Raw genomic sequence first — 26738 nt, 5'->3', positions numbered from 1 at the left:
CTATCCAAAAAGAGAGCCATAGAAGTTAATGTTAAGTTCTTACTACACCCTAGACGCTCTGCCAATTGCTGTCCATGCCGTATGCAACCAGATTGAATGAGTTCACGTGTTTAAAGCTCCCGGTTCAGAATGCAACACAGGATAAACATTGAAAACAATAAATGATGGTTCTTGTTACTGTGAAGAAAGATGTTATCCCTACAGCCCGTTCAGATGGACTGACAGATTTTTCGTTTCTCACAGCTCAAGCACTGGCTTTGTCCCCCCACCCCCCCCCACACCCCCCCCCCACTGCTGGATGGGGGCTTGGCTGCACTTCTAAAGATTCTCAGCCTCCCTGTCTCTGATCTTCCAAATGCGCGTAACAATCCCTGCTTCACAAGGTCGTTGGGACCAGATACCCGGGTGGGATGTGCAGCTGAAAGGCCTTGAAACGTAATGTATTGTGTGCGTGAATAAGAGTATTCTGAGTATTCCCCCCACCACTATGTTTTCTTCGCTCCCATTCCCACAGTAAATGACCATGACTGAATGCTTAAGGGAATAGAAGATGTAGATGAAGCCTCCCCATGGGCAAGTACAGAGAACAAGCTATAACTCCATGCTTTGCCATCCCCGAGGTCTAAGCCTTGTACCCTTCAAGTTTAGAGGCCACTAATAAGCCACACCCTGGTAAGGTCAACAGAGCAATAAATGGGCCAATGCGTTTGACCAATCTCTCTGTCCTCCCCACACCTTCGTGCCACTCTGGCTGCAAGGAGCGCTGGTCTACTTAGAAGGTAGTTGCGATGACAATGAATGGCATTGGTGGGGTGGAAGAGGGGTGATTAGAAAGGAAATCATGGATTTTGGAGAGGCACAAGAAATGCTTACTTCTAGTTCCTGCTTAAGTGTGCTTCCCCTGAAATGTTTCCTGACCACGCTGTCTGAAATATCCCCCCTTTCCTCATGACTTTCTAACTCTGTGCCTCAGTTTCCCTTTATAAAATGAAGATAACAATTATACCTCTTTTAGGGTGATGATACGGATTAAACACATTATACAGGTAAATGTTTACAACAGGTATGGTGCGTGGGGTTTCACAAATGTTAGCTTTCATCAATAGTCTTAGTACTATTATTTCCATCTAATCGCTATTTTACTCTAGCAGGTATGATATTCTGAAAGCATTATCTTGGCTTCTGATTTCTTTTATGTGGTTGTTACCTGACTTCCCCACTAGGTCTCAACCTTTATAAGAAGGAGCCTAGACTCTCTCTGCACTAAATGCTTAATAAATATCAGTAGGTTGGATAAATGAATGATTTAATGAGTCAATGAATGAATAGGCAACCCCTACACTCACATGACTCATCTCTCAAATCCCAACAACATATTTGTAGAACACAGTTTCTTTCTTTCTTTCTTTCTTTCTTTCTTTCTTTCTTTCTTTCTTTCTTTTTTAAGATTTTATTTATTTATTTGACACAGAGAGAGGGCTTGAGAGAGAGGGAGAGAGAGCACAGTAGGCGGTGGGGCAGAGGGAGAAGCAGGCTTCCCACTGGTCAAGGAGCCCCTGCAGGACCCAACTCAGGACCCTGGGATCAAGACCTTAGTGGAAGGCAGATGCCCAACTGACTGAGCCACCCAGGTGCCCCTAGAACATAGTTTCTTATATGAAGTTTAGACATGAAGAAATAGGGACACTGAAAGATGGACTATCCACATAGGAATGTGGGTGAGCAGTAGGCTGGCTCTATGCCACGCACCATGCAAAGCCCTACTGATTGACTATGGATTGATTTAACCATCCTCATAGTTGTCTGTTCCACAAATATATGTTAAGTTCCTGTCCTGGACCACACACTGGGCTCCCCAACCCCATCCACAAGGGAGGCGGTCTTTAATCCTGGGCTGCACCATACTGCTGGACTCGCAGTTATACACACAGGAAAGCAAGACTGGGGGCAGACCTCACAGTGAAGTGGGGAGGCTGGGGACCACAGACCCCACAGCACTCCTCCTGAAACAGCTGAAGCACAATTGAGTCTCTTCTTCCTGTGACACCTGATTAACTCATAGATGACTGTCACAGCCAGAGCTACATTGTCTCAAGGACAAGGCCATCTGGGTCCAGTTTCGTGAGCCTGCAAGTGCAGCTTTGTTTGTTCCGGTGGGGGCAGGGGGAGGATGTTGATAAGCATCACCATGATCCATGACTTACCATTCATTTCCTAATCAGTCATCACATTTTGTTCAAGCGTAATGCTGACCTATCCTATTTAACGCCACATTCCACAGGAAAAAGCTACTGCTGAGATGACTGAGGGAAACCCGCCAGCTCTTGGCCTTGCTGCTGCAGCAAGCAAAAGGAACTTAGATTTTCGGGATATTTTCCCTCTCGTTATCTAGGGGTTTTCACTTTGTTCAAAGACTGTGTCCACCTCCTCTTCCCTCTTTCCCCCTATGGTGCCGAGACAACCCGAATTACTTACAGCAGAGCTATGTCTGGCAACTACCTCGACCTCCTCTCCCAGCTCCAGCCCCCTCCCAGCAGTTGCACGCACACGCATGCGCATACACGCACTCCCGTCATCAGCCAACACAACTCTGAGACCTTCAGCCAATCACCTCCTTCTCAGCCTACATTTCATCAACTCTAAAATGGGGAGATTGGACTAGGTCATCCTTTTCTGTTCTGAAATGACACCATTCCAGTTTCACATGATTCTCAAATGATCGCGTTCGAGTCCTAAATTATCTGAAATGGAAGACAGGTGTCGACATAATCCAAGATGCCCCTCCATCTTCCAACGGTTTCCCACATCTCCATACCAACTATCCTATTATTTACTCAATTATTTTCCTTTAAGTTGACTTTTTTGCTTAAAGGCCTGTATTTAAAAGGGACAACGTATCACTACCATAATCAGAAAACCATAATCTTTTGTCATAAACAGAATCATAACTAAAAGAAAATAGAGCAAACAGAAAATTCTATCTAGGTACTATCACCCACCTCAAGACGCTAGCCAGCTGCTTGCACCTCTGTGTTGAAATGGCAGCATAGCTAGTGTTGAAAGGTGGCTAGAGTCATGCTTCCACAAAAGGTGATTTCTCCTGGCCTTACTCACCATTGACAAGGGCCACAGTTCTCTCCCCAAGGCGTGCTGGTGTTATTTATCAGAAAGGCTGGACACCATGCCACCCAAGTTCACTCTCACATCCTACTCTTTGTGTAAAACATCTTCACTGTTGTTCTTTGTTCACTATGATACAGCGTTGGGAAGTGTCCCTGTCTGCATTTGTGACCATCTCCTTCACCTCCGGGTACTGCCAGGCAGCCAGGACAGGGAAGCAGAATACTCAAACATACCCTTACACACAAGCACAAAATGCCCCCTAACAGCTTAAAAAAAATTTTTTTTAAATCAAAACAAACAAACAAACAGCACACTGCCTTCCCTGGCTCTTCCCCAAGTCCACAGCACTGGGACTCTCTGACCTTGGGTAGTTCAATGTTGCTGCCTTTTTGCAAGAAATCACTGCCAGCGTACAACCAAGAACAGCTTCCCCTGAACATCTGAGGAGCCTCTGGGCAGTTTGTCCTTTTCCCTTTCCTCTCTTCAGAGACACCAAGAGGAGGAGGAAGAGCAGGACAGAGACTAGAGGAGTAGAGGCAGGAAAGAGCACAGGGGAGGCGCTGCCTTAGTTTATTTAGCACGGTGTAGGGAAAAAACACTTCAGTGTCTCCTCCTTGGATGCAGTCTGGCACCTACTTCCAATTCTATCATTTTGCAGCAACATGAACTTGGGTGAGTTGCTCATCCTCTCAGAGCTATCATCTCGTCCTTTGCAAAATGGCTCCTGTTGGGAAGATGTCCAGAGTCCCGTCAGGTACAAGGCCAGCCAGGCAAGAGAAGAACACTCCCCAGAGATACCTCTTCTACCTCTTTTAGCTTTTCTTAACTTTGGCATCATTCATGGAGGTCCAAAATCTGCCCTCTTCATATTTGTTTATTTGTTTGTTTTGCCTCCCAAATCCTGGGTCTCATCTGCAAAGTAAAACAAAGAGAGAGAAAGAGAGAGACAGAGAGAGAGAGAGCACGTGCTGTGAATTTTCATAATTTAAGGGTTTCTCCTACGATCTGATTATGGAAAGTGATGTATAGGGGCCCAGTGGAATGACAAGGGGGCAAAGAATGGGGAAGAAAAGACTTACCAGCAAGCCCAATAATCAGCCGCTTTTGAATAATCATTAGCAGCCTACTGGAAGCTCCAAGTCCCCAAAAGGTTTTCGGGATGAGAGAGTAACACCATGAATCTAGAAAATGTGGTGCATTTTGTGCATAGATTTGAATTAGAATTCTTGGTTAGTTTTGCATCTGAAGTTGGGGAGGTAGGCAAAGGCACAAAGAAAAACAGAGAAACACTCCCCCCTGCTGGTAATAAGGTAAATAGCAGCATAGATGTAAAAAATTTCCATGAGTGTGGATGTAAAAAATTTCCACTCATGCCCTAAATGTTTGCAAAGGATTCACTAAGTGCATTTGAATTTAAATTTTATGGAACCCATTTTCCCATATGAAGCTACCTTCAAATGTTGTAGAAGTGGTCAAAGAACAGGGGCCTGTTTTCCAATGATTATGTTCTTCACAGGACATTATTTCTTTTCTTGAACAGGAAATACATTAATATGATTTTAAAATCAAAACAATATAAAAATGATATGTTGAAAAGTGTCACCCCTGTTTCTGCCTTCTTTGCCCATACTTCAGATGTTTTTATTAGATTTTTTATGTAAATACAAACATATGCGGCTATATAATCTTTTCCCTTCTTTCTCACACAATAGGTAGCTACTCAACACTGTTCTGTATATTGTTTTTGTCACTGATATGTCTCACAGATGTTTCCATTTCAGGACACTGTAAGCTTCCTCATTCTTTCTTCACCGAGCATCTTAAATACAGAAGAAAAAAAAAATACACTGCCAGTTGGGAAACCATATACATTGGTTGACTTAATTGCAAAATGTGAATGATTTAAAATTTTTAGCATAGATATGACCTTCAGCCCACATGACCCACAGACAAGCACTGTCCATGACCCTTTGTAATAAACTTGTCTCCTGCTTAGATTTTTGTTCCGGTCCTCCTGTGAATTAGCATCTCTGCTGTGGTACCCACCGCGTTCCGTGCCAGAACAGAGCTTTGTCACCAATGAACTTTACAAGCTGGTGCTCAGAACTAAAACAGCTTCATGCCACTGAGATTTCTATTAAAAACCCAGGGTGAAGAAAAAAGCCTTTCGCTTCAGCTGAAATGCTCTCGTAAAGGGCAAAACAGAAAATACAAACACCGCTGCCTTTTTGCTAGTTGGTTACCACAGCCGTCAGCACCTCCCAAGCGTGGCAGTGGGAGCCAGGTTTGGCGTATTTGAAACAGTTAGAAAATGGTGCTTCCAGTGCAGACAGCAAGTCAGTGAGATTGTCAAGGTCAAAGAAAAATCCAGTTATCTATAACAAACACTGACCGTACAATTAAATTATACCAGCCAGAAAAATGTTCGATCCTCTACAACTGGCTTTTCCAGAAAATTCACCCTCAAAGCAGTTTGCACCATTGGTTAGCATCCAGCTGACCAATTTCCCTTTGTCGGCCAACATACTGCAATATGTCAGTATTGCAACTAGTCAATGCGTCAGTGCCCACTCACATTTCCGGGGTCCACCCTAGCAGTCCCCCACAGCTTCAGTGCTAGCACACAGATATCTTACCATCAAGGAATTGCTTCTCTCTACCCAAGGGCTTTTTTGGCTACAGAAGTACACTGTACAGTCCAGGCATGCAAGGCAGGACAGATGTGCCAGGACATGAAGTTCCCCATAGAGCAATGCAGGATGAAAACTGGTAGATACATACCATAAATAGTCAGCCTCCTTCCCTCTTGCTGGAGTGATGCTGAAGGGTGTTGTACCCAGACTCTCAGGGGACACAAGTGCAAATGAGCCCCAAATGTTCACAGTAGTGAGCCACTCATTGACACGTTCTCTGTTGGCTTTTTCCTTCTCCACTCTCTTGTATTTTTCCTGGGATCACCCCCTATGACAATCTGGGTCCAATCAGGAGACAGAAAATACACAGTAACCCACACAAAGCAAGTTGAGTACAAAGAACCATTAACTGTGCTAGAGGAACCGTAAGATACAAAGAGACTCTGTAAAGCACCCTATGGCTTCAGATGAGTACCCATGGAAGAACCAGGCTTGGGAGGGATCCAGACATCTTTGGAGAAGGTGTGGCTCTGCCCACCAGGGAGCAGAGAAGTCTGCTGCTATGGCCAAGCTAGGGCTGGTCCAGAGGTACTTGTGAGGTCACACTCCAAAGAGCAAGTGAGAAAGCCAACAACTAGAAACTGATCTTAGGGTGTAGAGTCAGGGAGTCCTTCAAAGACTGTCTGTGCTGCAGCCTCTGGTTTCCATGTTGAAGGTGCTACACGAAAGTTATGACCACCTTTGCAGAGACTGCAAAGTTGCCAAAGGGCCATGTTTTGGCCTGTGGCTGAGGGAGGCCCCACTGGTGCTCTCACACCCTTAGCTGAGCTTCATCCGGTCCAGAAACGGCAGGAGACCTTCCTCTTTATTACTATTAATAATAATAATAATAATTTTATTATAATAAAAGACAGAGTCTCTGAAGGACTCCCTGACTCTACACCCTAAGATCAGTTTCTAGTTGTTGGCTTTCTCACTTGCTCTTTGGAGTGTGGCCTCACAAGTACCTCTGGACCAGCCCTAGCCTGGCCATAGGCCATGGCCATAGGCCATATCTACTGAAGTTAAATAATCACCAAACCTGTGGTCTAGTAATTCCACTAGCAGGTATAGACTGAAAAGAATAAGAGTATATATTCACCCAAAGATACTACAAGAATGTTGACACCAGCTTTACTCACAATAAGGAAAAAGAGCAAATAACCCAAATGTCCCCCAAGAAGAGATTAGATAAATAACTTGTTATATATTCATAACAATGGATAAAAAAGACAAAGTACTAATATGACATGATAAATCTCACAGACATTATGTTGAACAAAGAAGGAAGACTCAAAAGCAAAATTACTATAAAATGCCATTCTTGTGAAGTTAAAGAACAGTGAAAATTAATCATTGAGGCTAAGTGTCAGAACAGTGGTTATCTCTAGGTGAAGAGGTTACTGACTGAGAAAGCACACGAGGGAACTTTCTAGAAAGGTGACAAAGTTCTGTACCTTAATCTCACTGATAGTTATATAGGTGTATTCAAATTACCCAGGTATATTTGAAAAGTCCACAAGCTGAACACTTAAAATTAGTGCACTTTGACAAACCTTGAAGTTCTTAATTTTACCTGTTTTTTTTTTTAAGATTTTATTTATTTATTTATTTGACAGAAAAGGACCACAAGTAGGCAGAAAGGCAGGCAGAGAGAGACAGGCTCCCCACTGAGCAGAGAGCCTGATGTGGGGCTCAATACCAGGACCCCGAGACCATGACCTGAGCCGAAGGCAGAGGCTTAACCCACTGAGCCACCCAGGCGCCCCTCAGTTTTTGGGGTTTTTTTTTAAGGACTTTTTTTGAACACCCCAGTTTAACAAATTAGTAACTGCAAATAAAAGGCCTTCGGAATCAGAGTTCTGGGTTCAAGTCTCATTTCCACCACTTCCTACCTTGTGAGGACTTGAGAAATCTATTAGCCTGTCTTGAGCATCGATTTCCTCATTTACAGAATGAGCATAATAACTCAGTTGTCTCCAGTCTGCAGAGAGGATTCTACACATAACCCGTGAAACAGCACCTAATACTTACCAACTATTGTGTTCAATAGCTCTCCATTCCTTCTCCAGGAATTTCACAGTTCCTTCCCTTTGGCTTCCCCAAAGCAGGGTTTGTGTCTGTGACGGCAAACGCGGGACGGGCTCATCCCCCACTGTCCATTCCCACACCTGAGGACAGGGCGGTCGGCGGTGCTCCTCTTCCTTGCTGACGCCGAACGCGATCTCCACGAGGTGCTCCCTGAAGCTTCGCATTCCATGAGGGCTGGCACATGAAATAAAACCTATGCGCCATCCTCACCCAGGTTGTATTAATCTCTGCCTTGTCTGTGGCGTCTGGTACAAAGATTTGTCGAGGTTGTGAAAGACGATAAAAGAACTGATATTTATTTAGCATCTAAAGCTCAACCAACTCAGCCCAGGGTTATATAGAGAGAGCTGGTACCTCTTAAATCTTCACAAAAATCTTGTGAGAGAAGCATAATTCTTGTTGAGTAGTCAAAGAAAATGATGTTCAGTCTTACTGAAGTCAGAAGCACCAATTCACAGATCACAGGTGGCGAAGGCAGGTATAAATCCAGGTCAGTCTGTCCCAACGCCCAAGGTCTTTCCACCATGGCATGCCACACTTCATCAACTATGGAAAACCAATGCATGCCTATCGTGAGACAACAGACAATTATGGATGAATCATTCAGAATCGGGAACAAGGAAAATAGACATGCATGATGCCATTAAGAGTGAGTTAAAAAGAAAACATAGGAAACGATTTCATGCCAAGAAGTAAATAAAAATAAGTGAGCCCTGATGGTTACAAAGGAGCAACACAGAATCGCCAGTCTACCACAGTCATCATTTATTGGCTGCTAATTCTGCAGATTTGCTTTTTCAAACGTGAGCACATGAGGTATTCTGTCAATGGAGCAGAGAGCGCCTTGGCTAATCCCAACTGAAGGTCAGCTTCACAATCTCGGCAGAGCCCTGCCGATTTTTCTTGCTTTCAGTTTGGTCTGCTTTCCTGCCATTCCATGTAGCTCATCAGAGATCAGAGATGGGAACACAGAGCTGGCCTCGGACAAAACAGAGCTCTTTGTTGGGGAAGACTGAGAAGACCCAGTGTGCACAGGCCCTGTGCCATTATGAATCTGGAAATACACACTGTAATGCCTTCTCTCCTGGGGAAGCAGAGGAAACAGGAGAAAAGACAGGGTGGGGTAAGAATGCCAGACTGTTAGAGCCACGAGGATCTGCAGATGCCATTCTGCCCATTTCTTCAAATGCCAGTCATGACTACCATATTCCTATGCCATCTTTACTATTATTTACTTTTTCTCTTCCTTTAAATAAGTCCATTTACTTGACTGTATTGACCCTCATCCTAGGAAGCAGATCAGTGAAATTATACGCTTGGTGTGCTAGCTGTAGTTTTCCTCACAGATATTAAAATAAATATGGTACTTATGAAAGTTAAAAATGTTCACCCAAAATCATGATGAGATATCACCTCACACATGTCAGAATGACTAAATGGAAAACACCAGAAACAAGTGTTGGTGAGGATGTGGAGGAAAGGAACCCTTATGCAGTGTTGGTGGGAATGTAAATTGGTATAGCCACTGTGGAAAAAGTATGAAGCCTTCCTCAAAAAATTAAAAATAGTAAGAGTACACTTATCATAAGCACTAAGCAACATATTGAATTATTGAATCATTATATTGTACAACTGAAACTCATATAACACTGTATGTTAAGGATACCTCAATAAAAAAAGAAATGAAAAAATTAAATATAGAACTACAATATTATCCAGCAATTCCACGTCTGGGCATTTAGGAAACAAAACCCTATTTCAACAAAATATCTGCCCCCTCACATTCATTACATTATTACTTACAAGAGCCAAGACATGGAAATAACCCAAGTGTCCACTGATGGCTGAAGGAGTAGAGAAAATGGGGTCTGTATGTAAAATAGAATATTATTCATCATGAAAAACAACAAAATCCTGCCAATTGTGATAATATGGATGAATCTTCAAGACAGTATGCTAAGTGAAATAAGTCAAAGAATGAATACTTACATGTGGTATCTAAAACACTAAACCCATAGATACAGAGATTAGATTGGTGGTTACTAGAAGCAGAGTATGAAGGATAGGAGAAAATAGTTATAAAATAAATAAGTCCAGGGGAATCAATGTACAGCATAGTGACTATAGTTGATACTATACTATAGATTTGAAAACTGCTGAGAAAATAGAGCTTTAAAAGCTCTCATCACAAGAAAGAAAAATTGTAACTATTGTGGTGATGGATGGTAACTAGATTTATTGTGGTGATCATTTTGTCATATATATGATGTCCAATCATTATGTTGTCACCTGAAATTCATGTAAGGCTATAGGTCAAGTGTATATCAAAAAAGAAAAAAAAATCATTCAGCCATCTAACATGTAAAATCAACAATGTAACCCCCTAGTGGGACATGTACCATTAACACGATGACAAAATATTGCTAAAGGTTGTTGGATTCTAGCCTTTTTTTTTTTTTTTTCAGTAGTAGCAGAAATTCAGTGGTACAGGCACCTGGCTGCCTCAGTCAGTAGAGCATTTATTTGACTCTTGAACTCAAGAGTCATGAGTTCAAGCCCCACATTGGATAAAGAGATTACTAAAAATAAATAAAATAACTTTTTTCTGAAGTGTCCATTTCGAGGGGCACCTAGCTGGCTCAGTTGGTACAGCAGTGACTCTGGATCTCCAGGTTGTGAGTTCAAGACCCACATTGGGCATAGAATTCACAAAAAATAATTAAAGAAAAATTAGAAGTTTAAAAAAAAAAGAAAGAAAGAAATTTAGTGGTCCTAGGGGATTTTAAGGAAACCCAGCCAACCCAGTCCACAGCATAGTGACTCTGATGAAAGAGTAGCATCCACAACCCTTTAGCATCCACACTGCTGCCACCCCATCCCGAACCCTTGGCTGCTCCTTGTAGATCGCATAAAGTGCAAAGAGGGGTACTGGGGACACTGTCCTTGAGGAGGAAACTGAGGCACAGGGAAGAGAGCTGATGAGCAAAGATTGAACGTGGAAGTGATTGCAGGAAAGATCTTGAGCCTGAGACCTCTGACATAATATCTCGAGATACCTGTATTACCCTTGTGCCTTGCAAAAGCTTCCACACTGTGCCAAGGAGATAGCCCATGGTCTCCCTCCTCCTCTGGCTTCCTCCACACCTCTGGTCTGGAACAACACTTGAAGCATGAGAAGAGGCAATCTGGGCCAGGACGGAAGGTAGAACAGTGGGTTTGGACGACGATGACCAAGGTGCTACTGTTCTGAATGCTCTTTGCACCGAGAATATACAACCAACGCATGAGAGCTTCAGGGAAATAGACACAATTCAAATGCACCTGGACCATTTGGGCCCCCGTTCTCCCCTAACGGACACTGAAGCATCTAGAAACGCACCCACCAGCAAACCCAAATCCTACTCCACAAAGATTGAAGAATAATTTGAGACAGCTTCCACATCTTGGTCTCTTTCCTCAACTCCTCCCTTTTCTCCTCACCCTATCCCTCTCCAGCCATGCCCCTCTGGCATCCCGTTCTCGGGATCTTTCTCTCTCAGGGCATCCAGTATCGTTTCACCTGGAGAGCACGCCAGCCTCTGCAGATCTCCCCACCCACTGTGCTGTTCCACACACCAGCAGCCCAGCCCACCCTGCTGGTGATGGAGTCTTCCTCGTCTGAAGCCTGGAGGTGGGATCATAAACAATGAAACTTGAACCGTCTTTTTCTGTCCACCCGATTTTAGCTCAATATAAGCAATCATTTTCCAGAGCAAGAGGGAGAGAGTAAATAGCACAGGGCCCATAGCCTGCCTTTCAGTGAAGAGCCCCATCACTCTAGCTAAGGTGACGCCTCCCAATGGTGATCCTGTATTGGTTAGGGGTCAGGACCACTACACTGACAACTGCACGGGGGTGGGGGGGTGGTGTGTGTGTGTGTGTGTGTGTGTGTGTGTGTGTATGTGTGTGTAAGAGGAGAGAAGATGACTCAGTTGTGGGGTATTCGCTGTCCGGAGGGGCAACTCTGATTAGATGCTGATTAGAATAATGAATTAGTAACAGACATAATAATAAGGCACTACAAGTTGCTCATTCCATGTCTTGTTTATTATTCTCAACTGCCCTGCGAGGTTGCCATTCATATGAACCCCATTTATGTGGAGCAGGTTGCCCAGAAGAGAGTATTTTGTGTGGTTTCTCACATGAAAAACTTGATCCTACTTTTGGGGCAAGTGGTCCTTTGTCTTGGAAATCCCCATTTCAGAAATCCCTCTGGGTTACACATATACAAAGTATACAAAGTAAGTATACAAACTTACAAAGTAAGTTCATTCCTACCCACAGATTTTGGGAAAAGGGGCTGTTTTAGTGGAGAGGGTGCTTGGGAAAAGCTTGTGTTTAGAAGAGAGAAGCTGGTAAGTGGAGTGATAATGGATCTTCTCTCATATATTTTCTAAAAAATTGATTCTTTCTTTCTTTCTTTCTTTCTTTCTTTCTTTTTTAGCATTTTTAAATCTGTAAGAATCCACATAGTAGGCCAAGAAGCCTTCTGGGAGAAGAGGGTTTGGTGTTTACCTACTAATTACATGTATTAGAACACATCCAATGGACAAGGGTAGACACATATGAGGCCAGATTATGGGAAGAAAAAGAAGGATCTCCAAGAGGAAATTTATCAAGGGGGAGGAGTATGGATGAGCACCCTAAGCATGTGTTGTTGGAGCACAGTGCTGGTTCTGAGTCATGAGTAGATGCTGTAACTCACAACACTGCTCTCTGGGTACCAGGCCATGACTTAGGAAATATGGTTGCTCTGTGGTGAAATGGAAGAGCTGACATCTGATGGGCCATGGACCTGCAACCCAAGCCAATCAGAGAGGAGTATTCCTAGTCAAAGGTAACCCAGAGAAGGACTATCGTGCATTGTTCTGAGGGACCATTTCTGCTGACCACAGGGACAGTCCAGCTTCAGCATAGCGATAAGGTTCCCAGGTATCGTTTGATATAGGAAAAGACATTAGGGTTCAAAGCCAATGGACAAGAAAGAATTCAGGACATCCTTGATGCAAAAAGGTGGTTTTATTAAAGAACAGAGACAGTGTGTAAACCTGGCAATTCACAAACCTGTACCCCTGGGGCTAATAATGTATGCTAATAAAAATTTAAAAAAAAAAAGAAAGAAAGAACAGAGACAGGACCAGTGGACAGAAAGAGCTGCACTGGGGTCATGAGAAGTGGCCCATTATATGCTTTCAAGTTGGAAGGGGGTTAGGGTAGCCTAAGTCTGTAAGGAATTTTGGAAGCAAGGTTTCCAGGACCTTGAGGGGGGCTACTTATTGTTGGGAAAGTCATTTATTACTGTCTAATAAAACCCTAGTTATGAGACCCTTCAGATGCTTGGTCATACTTGGAGGATGATGGCCAACATGTATCTTAGGGGATAGAGATAAAGAAAATTTAAAAAGCAATTTTTTTTTAATTTATTTCTTTTCAGTGTAACAGAATTCATTGTTTATGCACCACACCCAGTGCTCCATGCAATCCGTGCCCTCCCCATACCCACCATCTGGCTCCCCCAACCTCCCACCCCCCTCGCCCCTTCAAAACCTTCAGATCGTTTTTCAGAGTCCATAGTCTCTCAGGGTTCACCTCCCCTTCCAATTTCCCTCAACTCCCTTCTCCTCTCCATCTCCCCATGTCCTCTGTGTTATTTCCAATGCCCCACAAATAAGTGAGACCATATGATAAATGACTCTCTCTGCTTGACTTATTTCACTCAGCCTAATCTCTTCCAGTCCCGTCCATGTTGCTACAAAAGTGGGGTATTCATCCTTTCTGATGGAGGCATAATACTCCATAGTGTATATGGACCACATCTTCCTTATCCATTTGTCCGTTGAAAGGCATCTTTCCAAAGCAATTTTTATATGTTAAAGTAGACTTACAGGATTCTAGAGATTGGGCTAAGATTACCTGTTGCCCTTAGCAAAATATTAGCTGAATTCCTAGAAGAAGGTCACTCTGCCTGTTTCAAAGACTTGTCAATGAGCTATAGGTGTAGGGAAATTTAGTAATTTCTCTTCTGCCTTTGTCTCCTGCATTCCCTCAGCGGAACCCCAGTGGGGATTCTTGGGCATCTCATGAAAGGCCCCTGAAGACAAGGGGTGGACAGGGGAAGAGACGGCACTGCCTGCTCATCTGAGCAGGACTGCAGGTAGGAGGACTGTTAGCAAAGGGAACCATGTTGTATTTCTATGAGCTGTTGAGGTCCAGCGATTTTCAGTTTATGAGCATATGAGCCAGCTGAGGCTTAGAGAGGCTTAATAAGAGGATCTCAGCAGTTCTTAACCCTCACAACTCACAGAACCACCCAGGGAGCTTCTCAGACAAACTGATGCTGTGTTTGAAACCTAGTCCAACAGAACCAGTCCTCTGGAGTGGAGCCAAGGAATTGACAATTTTTGAAAAGCTCCCTAGGTGAATCTAATGTGTGGCCAGATTGTAAAGTACAGGACTAACTCAAGAGAGAGGGGTAGATGAGAGAGAGAGAGAGGCAGATGCTGCCATTTTATGGATTAGGAAGCTGGGCGCTCGAAATTCAAAGGAGCAGCCCCAGTTCATTCTGTCAGTAGCAAAGTCCTAGGTCACATCAAGGTCAGTCTGATTGCTGCCCCACATGGACTGTATTCTATCATGTTGCTTTCACAACTGGAGAATGAGAAAAAAGAAACCAGGACAGACAGAACAGAAACACCCTCCAAGACTTCAGCTTCCTACCTGTTAAAAATATCCTTGCAGGAAGTAAAAGGATTTTACAATACTCCTGCATAGCAAGGAAAAGCCACTCAGGTCAGATCAACATATTTCAAGAAAGGCTTCTTTCTTCCCACTTCTTTGTAGCTGGAAATGTCAAGCTCAAAGCACTGAAGGTATGGAGGCTGCATGAAAGGGAGAAAGAACACGGCTGGTGTGGCTTGGACTCCGAGGGAATCGCAGGCGTGCCTGGGCTCCCAGCCACAAAGAGCTCAGACAGAGACCGCCACCTTGTGGGAGAAATAGTGCAAGACAGGCTGGTCCCAGAGCCTCAGACCAGGGCCTCTGGGCACTAGCACTTTCCTCAGAGTGTCTGTGAATACGCAGTGAATTTCAATTAGAGCTTCCCTTAGAATTTGAATCAGAGCTATCATTTATTGAAAGCTCACAATGCACCGTGTTCTAAGCAAGGCCGTTCAAGGGGGCCCTTCACCAGCCACCCCCACCAACACAAAACAAACACACAAACCATGGGGTTGGCGGTATTCTCTTCATGACAGCAATGAGGAGACATGCCTAGAGATGTGTCTCTAGCTCAAGTTACAGAACAAGTAGTGATGAGCCGGGATTCAACCTTGGGCTCAGGATGGAGGGTGGGGGCTGATAGTGACCCTCATTTGCTATTAGGAATACAGGGTCCATCTGACTCCAGAACTCTTGGCAGAGTATGTGATGGGGCAAAATGCAGGCAGGAAAAATGAATGCCAGCCAAAAACCTGTCCTGGCAACTGTCCCACTCGCTGTCTTTTTATGCCCTCTCCTTGGTGTGTAACTGGGCAGAAAACAAGGGTGAACCTGAGGGGCACTTGAGTAATGTACTGGTAAGTATTTAAAAACTGGCTTTGTTGGGGGGAACCCTCATTCGTGGCATTTTTCAATGTCTGTGGTATAAATATTCTCACTGTGGCCAATTTCAAGCTACCAACTTGGCATCAACTACTTCACAAATTTCCTAATAATTTAACACAAGCTTGTTGTCTGAAGTGGCTCCAATATACCTATGGAACCGATTTGGTCGAAGAAAATAATACTGGGCAGTTAGAAGTAGGGACCACCCCATCCCCCGGTCGGTCCAAATAACCCAGAGTGTTTTAGCACCCTTCAGTGATCTCATTCAGGTTTCTTCTCACAAGGGCTAATGTGTAATTTACTTCATTTTGGCAGACCCACACAACCGGGTTTTGCGACTGGCATTGTGCACAGAACACTAATGAATGAAAGCTCTGGGGTGCCCGGGTGGTTCAGTGGGTTAAAGCCTCTGCCTTCGGCTCCGGTCATGATCCCAGGGTCCTGGAATCGAGCTCCGCATCGGGCTCTCTGCTCAGCGGGGAGCCTGTTTCCCCCTTCTCTCTCTCTGCCTGCCTCTCTGCCTACTTGTGATGTCTGTCAAATAAATAAATAAAATCTTTAAAAAAAAAAAATGTCTTCCAAAAAAAAAAGAAAAACAAAAGAAAGCTCTGGGTTCCACAGGCTGAAAATCCAAGTGAGTGACATTCCAGACCAGAGGAATAGGTTTCATGAATCAAACCGGAGAAAAGATCCATCCAAGTCAAGACTGGGTTCAATGGATGAAGGAACAAATTAGAACCCTTAAAAATGAAAAAGCAGAGTGAGAGTGGAGATGAACTACATATGTATGTATGTATGTATGTATATACTCTCTCTATATGACTCTCCCACTAGGGGAGAGGAGGTCACAATGAATATTCGTCTTTGAACATCAATATAAACCTAAACAGATAATAACGGGATTTCTATAAAAGAAAAAGGAGTAAGGGGCACCTGGTGGCTTAGTCAGTTGAGCAAGCAACTCTTGGTTTCAGCTCAGGCCATGATCCTGGGGTCATGAGATCAAGCCCCACATGGGACTCCTACACTCTGTGCAGAGTCTGCTTGAGATTCTTTCTCCCTCTCCCTTTGCCCCTCCCCCTGCTCATCCTCTCTCACTCTTTCTCTCTCTCTAAAGTAAATAAAATCTTTAGAAAGAAAAAGGAAGGAAGAAAGAGAGGAAGGAAGGAAGGAGGAAGAGGGCAGAAGGGAGGGAGACAGACGGACTATGGTAACCGGGAATCGTGCTTTCCTTTGGATTCAGATTCACTTTGCTCCTTCTTAGAACACTGGGTTAAGTTTGGTCTTCCTGGGAGGAAACAGTGGAATGCCTACCTGCACAGGCTTTAGGGGGATAGCCTGTGACACTGATCAAGTCACATGATATTTATAAACCTCAGATTCCTTGTCTGTAGAATGGTGGTATTGATGATACCTTCAAACCCACTTCTTAGGTAAATCAAGTGTGAACATTTATCCACATTTTATTTCAAATTGTTGGCAAGGGAAAATACTTCAAGAACACTAGTTCAAAGGTTTTCTTTGTGGAGGAAAACAAATGTGATTTAATAAACATTACTTGACTGGAGGTTTAAAAGATGAATGTGTGGTTTACAGATTATTAGAATAGCATCAGGCTTAAAAGAGCATTGTACCTTTGAATATCTGGTTAAAAGTTATTGCATGTATCTAAAGAACAAGAGTTAGCAGAATGGAGTCAATCTAACTTCCCAGAAGGACTCTAAATCACATTAAACTCCATCAGAAAAAAACACCAGCACTTTATCAGGAAGGCTGGAGCCTTCCCAAAGGGGCTAAAAATCACATCAGCCCACAAAGTTCTGCCCCAGATCAGATTTGGAGTGATTTCCTTTCGTGGTAACCATCACACTGGGCTGGTGTGAGGATTAAATGAAGTGCTAACAGCAGTTAACTTCTACTAAATGTGTGTCCTGTGCCAGGACCAGTGGTGAGCACTTGACTTCCATTAAAAAATCATGTCATTCACCAGTTTAAAATTCTCCAGGGGCTTTTCCTTGCACTTAAGAGAAAACACATCTCCTATCCTTGATATCAAAGCCCTACATGGTCTGATTCCATCTGCTATCCCTTTACCCCTTGCCCAATATCCTCCAGCTGCAAACCTTGTTTCTGCTCCTCAAACACAATAAAGCTGAATCCTGCCCCAGGACCTTCACACTAGCTGCTCTCCCTGCCAGGGCTGCTTCTCTTCCTTTTCTCATGGCTGGCTTCCCTAGGACCTTCAGATTCGAGAAAGACCATCCCTAACCTGAAAGCTGCTAGTCCCTCACCCTCGAGCATATGGCTCTACTTAATCTTCTGTAGGGCACTTATCTCTGTCTGAAATGTTATTTTTGCATTTATTTGATGACCAGCTAATTCCACTGGGACAGAAGCACCGTTAGGACAAAGGTTTATCTGTCTGGCTTACCTGCACTCCCTCCGACATCTAGAACATTTCCTGAGAGGGCACTTGGGTGGCTCAGTCAGTTAAGCTTCTGCCTTTGGCTCAGGCCATGATTGCAGGGTCCTGGGATGGAGTCCTATATTGGGCTCTCTGCCCAGCAGGGAGTCTACTTCTCCCACTCACTCTCCCTTTGTGCTATCCTTCTCTCTCTCTCAAATCAATAAATAAGATCTTTAAAAAAAAAAAAAAAAAAAGGAGCATTTCTTGACCTGTAGTAGTAGCCCAAAACATATTTGTGGAATGAATGAATGATATCAATCATATCTTCTCCTAAACCATATGGTTGCTCTATTATTCTTTGCATTAAACAAATAAGAAAACAGCACAGAGAGATGTGGAACAATTTTCCCAGTCAGACTGCTAGAACCAGCAAAGCTAAAAATGCAAACCCAGCTGTTGCTCCAAAGCCCCCAGGCTCTACCCCTTCATAGTCATGCCTGTAAAAACAAGCTTCTTCACTCATATAATCTATTTTATATATTACACATTTAGTCTAGAAAATTGGTATAAATCTGACCTTGCTTTAGACTTTAATCTGTTCTTCTGCATTCATTAGTCAAAGAGCTATGTACTGTTTTATGTTAATCAAAATCAAGAAACAAGCTCACTTCAGGGGTGAACATGCCCATATTTGTATGACTATACTTTTCCTATGTCTAACCTTGAAAATTAAGCTTACTAACTTACTTACTCATGCCTTCCACACCCCCTGCCCACCCACTGACTATCATTTCTTTTAAAACCAGGTTCAAGGCTGCCTTCCTACAGACTGCTTGCTTCACTTCTGAACTCAGCTTACCCCAGCACCCTTCCATATATGTACATGTTCATTTTTTGCCCATGTTGTCCTCATTTTTTACATGATCTGACTGCATTTATTTTACTTCAAATATATATTATAATTTAAATTGAAGTTTAAAAAGTAGTTATTGTTTGTACCTGCCAAGCATGTTTTGTCTTTACAGTGAGCACTCTGGCTCCTTGGGAAAGGGGTCCATGCCCACGGGGCTTCCTGTATTAGGCAAATGTACATGAGACCAACAAGATAGTGGAGAACATCTCTTCACTTGCCTATTAACAGAAAATTGAATATATAAATAAAAATGCACTTTCTTCTCTCTTCCTTCCTTGTTGAAATGTCTAGATTTGGGGAACAACACAGATATTTTCTTTATTGCAAAACTCACTGTTTAACCACGACTGTAACTTGTTCAACATATTTACCACATCAAAGTATGTATTTCTGATCACCTAAAATAGTGGAAATTCAAGTTTACATTCAAGCTAAAAGAATCTTGAAAGCTAGTCAGGCTTTTTATTTTCTTCTTTGAGAAATGTGGTTGGGGAGGCACAGAGGGAGAGGGAGACAATCTTAAGCAGACTGCATGCCCAGCACAGAGCCCAATATAGGGCTGGATCCCATGACCCTGAGATCAAGACCTGAGCTGCAATCAAGTCAGCGACACTCAACCAACTGAGCCACCAAGGTGCTCCAGCTACTCAGGCTTTTATTATCTTTTTTTTTAAATGGTTACCTGAATCTCACCTGTTAATTATGATCTCACTCTTTTGCACAGAGTGTGCAAAACATTTGAATAATTTCCTAACTTAAATCCAGAGAAGCACAACCATTGCTTTAGTATTCATTGCCAAAAATAATTACTGATGACTATTTTATTGTTTTCTTTGAAGTGAGCATTTGTCTTGTCTTTCTCTAACTAACTTTGATATATCTTGAGGCATATGGTTCAACTCCATGGAAATCATTATCTAGGTACATCTGGGTGGCTCAAATAGTTAAGCATCTGCCTTTGGCTCAAGTCATGATCCCAGGGTCCTAGGATCCAGTTCTGCTTCTCCCTCTGCCTGCCATTCCCCCTGCATGTGTGCATCTTCTCCTGCTCTCTCTAATAAATAAATTAATAAAATCTTAAAAAAAGAAAGAAAGAAAGAAATCCTTCTCAAGTCAAATCTTTGTAGTGAGAAAGTTCCTGCATTTTAAGAGTTGTCCCCACCCAACCCATGGCCTCTCTGAATAACTGAGGCACTAATATGGAAAGAACAATTCATCTGCCTTGAAAAATATCACATTTGTATTGACACTGTGATGCACATCCGTATCGATTAGGAGTAAGTGTTGAGGTCAAGGTGGTTTACAAAGGGGTAAACAGTGATGAACACTGGTGTTCATTAGGCTCCTGCACACCTGACACCACTTTTCAGCATCCCTTCTCATCTGTGGGAACATCTATGGGAGTTCCCTCCCATAAACATAACACACACATTCCATATTAAACAATAGGACTTTCATCAGTTAGGATGATTTCTGCAATTTGTCTCACATAATCAAAGATAACTAGGACAAGTAACTGGGTAGCAGAACTATGGGGAATGCAGGCAGAGCCTTCACCGCCGATCTCTCATCTGTGCTTCACTCGGCGGGTTCACAGTTTTTGGTTTTTTTTTTCCCCCTCTCACAGACTGACTCTGTCCGTGTGGAACAGGACCTGGTGGTTGACTACTCCAGACGTGTGTTTACATCATGGCCACCAGAGAGGGACACCAGTTACCTTCAAATGTCACAAATTCTAATTTGTGCAGCTCAGATCAACGGCTTAACCCTAGATTGTTAACGGTTGTCTATAAACCTCTTTATTTTCCTCATTGTCTATAAAAAACATGAGTCAGCAGTGTAATCAGTGCCAATTGAATTTAAAGCCAATAAAACTGGCCAATAAAATTGGATATAACCTGAGATAGCCTAGCTGATCACCCACACTGCTCCCTATGGCAATGGCTCAATTGGTTCACTATAGTGTGGGGCGACCCTTCAGTCTTGCAAGGCCAGAAGGTGAATATCAGGTCACGAAGAATGGATGTGAATCCCGGTAGTTTGACAATTAACCAAACTCTTAGAGCTTTGTACATTAAAATAACTCCGGGGACTGGAATTAGACTAAAAAATTAAAATCATTCATGGGGAGAGGTACTTCCACCCAGTGCAGAGATTACTTTGAATCTCTCCAGGTGTTGACAGCATCTTTTCTTCCTATAGTAAACTATCCCCCCCTTTTATTTTTAAGATTTTATTTCTTTATTTGACAGAGAGATAGCGCAAGAAGGGGTAGCAGCAGGCAGCGGGAAAGGGGGAAGCAGGCTCCCTGCTGAGCAGAGCCCAATGTGGGACTCAATCTCAGGACTCAGGAATCATGACTTGATTCCATGATTTGATTCCAAGGCAGACACTCAACCAACCGAGCCACCCAGGCACCACCACCCCCACTTCTAGTAAAATCCAAATGTGAAGCCAAATATGCCCCAAATGATCACAGAGTCACAAGAGGAACAATTAAGATCATCTAATTAAACTTAATGGCTTCCACCTAATAGCTGAAGGGGTTCAGAACAAGTGTTTCCAAAATATGCCACTTTGTCATGAGGATTATTTTGAACTAAAGGTAGTCAAGACCCAGCAGATTCAGGAAAAGCTCTTTACCTCCTCCTCAGCTGCCTAAGCTTACACAGGAAAGGGAGCCTGTAACACGAAGAGAACTATTACCAGTTTTTTTGAAAAAGTTCAGCTTTTTATTGGACATGTTACGAAAGAGGTTTAGTCAAAAAGACCGAAGTCCCTGTCATCATCAGACTCCTCAGATTCTTCTTTCCTTACTTCCATTTCTTCTCCTCAGATGGGACAGCAGGGTTGAAAGGGGCAGGAGCTCCTGCTAGGGCAGTGCCAGCTGATGGGGCAGGTCTACTAGTGCCTACACTGCAGCTGTGCTGACATTGGCCAACGTCACTGCAAACAAGCCTGGCCAGAAAGCTTTAACATTTACACCTGCTGCTTTACAGCGGGCATTGATCTTATCTTCTGTGACTGTCAACTCATCATCCAGCAGAGTGGATGCAAGTGAGCTCCAGGGGGAGGCCAGACTGCAGGTAACTGCTGGATGGGCTCTGCCAGGCACCATGCTAGTCACTGATGAAGGAGGACCTCACTCCAACATGGCCTCACCTTCCTTTGAATAGCTGAGCACCTTAGTGGCGCTGAAGAAAGGGGTTAGAAATCCCTTCTTTCCTAAGAAAGGTACCTGCAGAGCAGGGCAAGCTTTGTTTTCCAAACATCTCTCGCCTTTCCATGAATAGCCTTCCTTCCCTTCATATCCCCAGACCTCTACCGCTTTCCTCAGCTGTTACCTGGCTGCCCTTCGGGTCTCATATGTTCATAGGGTTCCTGTATGTACAGAATGATATTTGTTTTTCTCCTGTTAAATCTCATATCCATTTAGTTGTTTGACCAGCCAAATAACCTAGCAGGGAAGAAGGGATAATTCTTCTGCCCCTACATACCAAACATATTCTCTCCATAGACAATGCCAATTCTAGACACTTTGGATCCCTTCCTTTCACAGATGCCTGTCAACCATCTCCCCTCTGAAAATATTCCTTACTCTAAGATCAAATAGTCTTATTACTTAAGTATGCAATTTCTTGCTTAAAATCACTGTTTTCTCCTCCTCAAAATTTCTACCTAGAATTTCTACCTAGATTCCACCTAGACCTGAATTGGATTTAAGGTATTCAGATAATATCACATAATTTCCACAGATCTTCCTTTCATTTCCACTCTCCCTAATTTCCTTCCAGGAGGTGTGACTTTTAGTTTTCAGGGCACCATCTATCATCTAGAATATTCAAGAAACATATATATATACTAAAGCTATTTTTAAGATAAAAACAATTGGGTGCCTGGGTGGCTCATATCATGATCCCAGGAGTCCTGGGATCGAGTCCCACATCATAGTCCCACATTAGGCTCCCTGCTTAGCAGGGAATCTGCTTCTCCCTCTGCCCCTCCACCCTGCATCCTCCCTCTCTCTCTCTCTCTCTCTTTCTTGCAAAAATAAATAAAGACAACCATCATGAAGACTAATTCTTATTACTGTAAAGCTCTTTTCCATCTTTATAAGCACATATAGAATATCTTTTATTTAAGCCATCTGCTATGTCACCCCAGTTGTCAAAATAGCCAGCAACTCAGTAACATTAATAGATACTGGCTCCTTAACTGCATAATAAATCTTAGTTTTGTTAATCTGATCACTATCATTACCAGTTTAAATCTTAAAAGCTGAGTAATATGAAAAAAGTGAAGTCATCTGCGTTAAAGGAGTATCTTCTTATGAAAAAAAAAAAAAGTGTTCACACCAGAAAGCATGGAACAAAAATATGATAAAAATACTCATTTAAGGGAAAGATAAATGGCCATCAGAGTTCCCCAAACACAGATGAAAAATTCATATTCTAAAATTCTATCTTGGTATACCCACCATCTCCTTCCCCCAAGGCTAAGAGCAATTTTTTCACAAAGTAGCAAATCTGCATGTATCTTAATGGACAGTTTAATGTTAACTGATGGGCTACATCACAGAATATTTCTTACAAAAATGAAATAAACATCCCATAATAAATTAGCATCTATTATGCATATAGTATATACCCAGTACCATACTAAAGACCTGGTTTTCTACCTTGATTATATTCTCATTTATGGCACACTTTGACCTTTTACTTTATACCCTGACCTCTGCTCAACATGCAGAGCTTCCCCCTTTCTCTCTGTCCAAATTCCACCCATTCTGTGTGGCAGGGAGGCAGAGGAGAAAATCCCAGATGCCAGGCTTGATCTCACAACCCTGATATCATGACCTGAGCCGAAATCAAGAACCAGAGGCCAAGAGGCTCTTGGTGGCTCAGTTGGTTAAACGTTTGCCTTTGGCTTAAGTCATGACCCCAGATTCCTGGAATTGAGCCCCAGGTCACATTCCCTGCTCAGAGGGGAGTCTGCAGTTCCCCTAGCTTGTGTGTGTTCTCTCTCATGAATAAGTATCTTTACAAAAGAGAGATGCTCAACAACTGAGCCACAGAGGCATCCCACAACTCCAACCATTCTTAATGATTTACTTCATCTGAGATGCATTATTACAAACCACCGTCATTTATATGACTTGGCTACCCTGTGAATTAAGCATTATTTCCTCTGTTCAGAAAAGTAACTTGTTATCTAGTGAATGGCACTTCTTCAATACAGACTTCCCAACTGAAAGGTCTCACAACCACACCTTTTGCTGCCTCCTTCCAGCCCAGGGATTGGCAAACTTTTCCTATAGATTGCCATATGGTAACTCGTCTTACCTTTGCCAACCAGTCTCCATCTCAACTGTAGCCTTGCAGCCAAAGAAGCCAGACAATTGAAACCAAGCAAACCCAACAGGTGTGGCTATGTTCCAATTAATATTTATAAAGACAGGTAAACAGGATTAGGTCCGTGGTTTGTCTAGTCTGATGTTTCTCAGATGGTGATCCCTCAGCGTTTGCTGAAAAGTGAAGCTCGGGTCATGACCCAGATCTACTAGATTAGACTCTGGGCATGGGGCTGGCACTGTGTGTTGACCAGCCCTCCAGATTTGTGAGGCATGCTAAAGTTTGAGAGCCACTGCTAATGTTCCTGATTACCCCCACAGAACTCTCCTACCGCATAAAGTATGAATAACTAAGGTGACAGATATGTCCCACTTCACCAGAAAGTGTCCATTCCCTGCCTCCCACCCCTCCTGACTTCTCTCCTCCTCTGGATTTCCTACCCCAATATTCCAGGGGCTTATGTTGCCCAATCCTGGTTCTCTGCAACCATTCCCATGATCTTCCCAGTTCCATCATCCATTCTACCAGCTAGGTCTCAGCTGCCTTCTTGAATTCTGCAGCTCTTCCAGCCCCCATTTCCAAAGCACCCCTACTCTTGAGCACTCCTAGAATCGCAAGGAATGAGGTTTCCAGTGTCTGCCAAATGTTGCCCAGGAACCACCCATCCCCCTCTCTAGCTTATCATCCCCCTGCACCGCCCCATCTCCATATTCTGACCCCAGAGCAAGAAGGCAATTCTTTCAAGCTCCTTCAAGACAAAAAGCAATCCCTCTTCCAGATTCACATTTGATAACGCTCTGCCCAACTATTACCTCCACCTGTACTGGTGATTTTATACTGCAGCAGAAATAGAGAGATAGCTGTGAGCTTGGAGTTTGCTATGGAAAGGCAAATAATACTTGTCCTCTCCCATACAACCTTACAAAAACTGTCACAAGAACTTAATGGGAGTTTGAACCCCACCTAAAAACGTGTTCTATTCTCACTGAAAACATGAACTTTCGAGGTTTCAACTGGGATCAGTGTTGATGGAGAGTCATTTAGGAAATGATATTGGTCAGTCTTTTGATTATGAAAGGCAAGGCCTAGGGCCTGATTTGGAGTGGAGAAGCCCGGGGAGGGGAGGGAAAGGAACCAATCCCGCCCAATAAGCCAATGGGCTTCGTTGGGGGTTAGGAGATAGCCATAAACCACTGACCTTCACTGGATTAACCCTCAGAGACAGAGTTTAGAGGATGGGGTAGAGGTGAGCGGTCAGGCAGGCTGGTCTGTAAAGAGGGGGAAATCACAGGGCCCTGTAAGGGCCTACTTAGCCAGAGCGATTCCATCCAGTTAAACAGTGATTTTGTTGTTTATACAGTAGAACTTAAACTGTCCCTGCCCCCCCCCCGCCCCGGGGACTTACTTAAAAACAAGTCCTAGAAACCAGTCCCAGGTAACAAAGCCCAAATACAAGGATGGGTCAGGCCAAGTGGAGGTATCCAATCAGTGGGGACCCATACTGTCTCCCTAGCAACCAAGGAGTATGGGCCCTGCCCTTTGGGCACCTTTTGGACACCAATTCTGACTAAGGTGATAGGCTAGTTCAAATATCTACTACAGGGTAAATTGTAATTCAATTGGTCACTTATGTGTGACCTAGCATGACTGTGTAGCTTTCTCTGTGTGTTACAATCTCATTGGCCACCTGTGTGTGGCCAGGCCCAATCACAGAGCCTTTACCCTTAAAAGCTAGTCTGTAAGGCAGAGAGAGGTCATCTCTTTGTAAGAGATGGCCCCGACCGGTCAGTTTGACAGTCAGTTTGATTCTCAATGCTTGGCGTGAAATAAAGCTTTGCTTCACCCTTCGCTTTGTATCAGTCTCACTCCTTTGATTATGGACCCAACAGCCCAGACACCTGGCAGGAGTATGGTGTCCAAGGATATAAATGGCGACCAATGAGTTGCTGCCATAATAAATAACATACACTTAACAATATATTATATCATTCCCCGCATTCCCAAAGTACTCATAAAATTTGTTAACCATCATCTTAGCATCAGACTTAGGGAACAAAATCGCAATCATGTTCTTTGAGAAAAGCAATTGATCCTTATCAGAATGTTCCAAATTCCGACACAGTGGGGTAGGGGAACAATGGCATTTTTTTTTAAGACCTCACATCACTATTGTCAAAAATTATATAGACAATTATATTGTCACAAGAGATATCAAAGCAAAGAGGTCATGGTAAGAAATGATGACTGCTTAAAACAGATTAAAAAAAAAAAAAAGATTTAAATATATGCCATTTCCCCTCCAGGTATTCACAATACTCATCTCTAGGACCTGTCTTCAAGAGTAAAGAAAAGTACCTTTGAAGAGTCAAAGCAGTGAGGATTATCGACCCTCATTCTTTCAATGTAACTAGTTGACAAGGCTGCAAAATTTTCAAGTTACACTGTATCTAGTATGTGTATACCCAGTGTAACTTGAACCCATGGATACAAACAGTTATTTCTTTTAGATTCAATGTGTATTTTTGAGTAAAACAGTTATT

General features: G+C 43.1%; 1 long non-coding RNA gene across 1 annotated transcript in view; it reads right to left on the bottom strand.

The window, feature by feature from the left end:
* Nucleotides 1–299: 299 nt before the first annotated feature.
* LOC132004554 (uncharacterized) overlaps nt 300–26738 on the bottom strand; it is a 29161-nt gene continuing 2722 nt past the window's right edge. Inside the window, exons 2-4 of the long non-coding RNA XR_009400541.1 lie at nt 7830–8453; nt 5905–6094; nt 300–4035 (exon numbers count right to left, since the gene is read on the bottom strand). This is a non-coding gene — a long non-coding RNA (uncharacterized LOC132004554). The remainder of the gene's footprint in view (nt 4036–5904; nt 6095–7829; nt 8454–26738) is intronic.

This window comes from Mustela nigripes, chromosome 1 (assembly GCF_022355385.1).
Source record: "Mustela nigripes isolate SB6536 chromosome 1, MUSNIG.SB6536, whole genome shotgun sequence".
NCBI lineage: Eukaryota > Metazoa > Chordata > Mammalia > Carnivora > Mustelidae > Mustela > Mustela nigripes.
The sequence above is the reverse complement of the archived record's forward strand: the minus strand, read 5'-3'. Positions and strand labels throughout refer to the sequence as shown.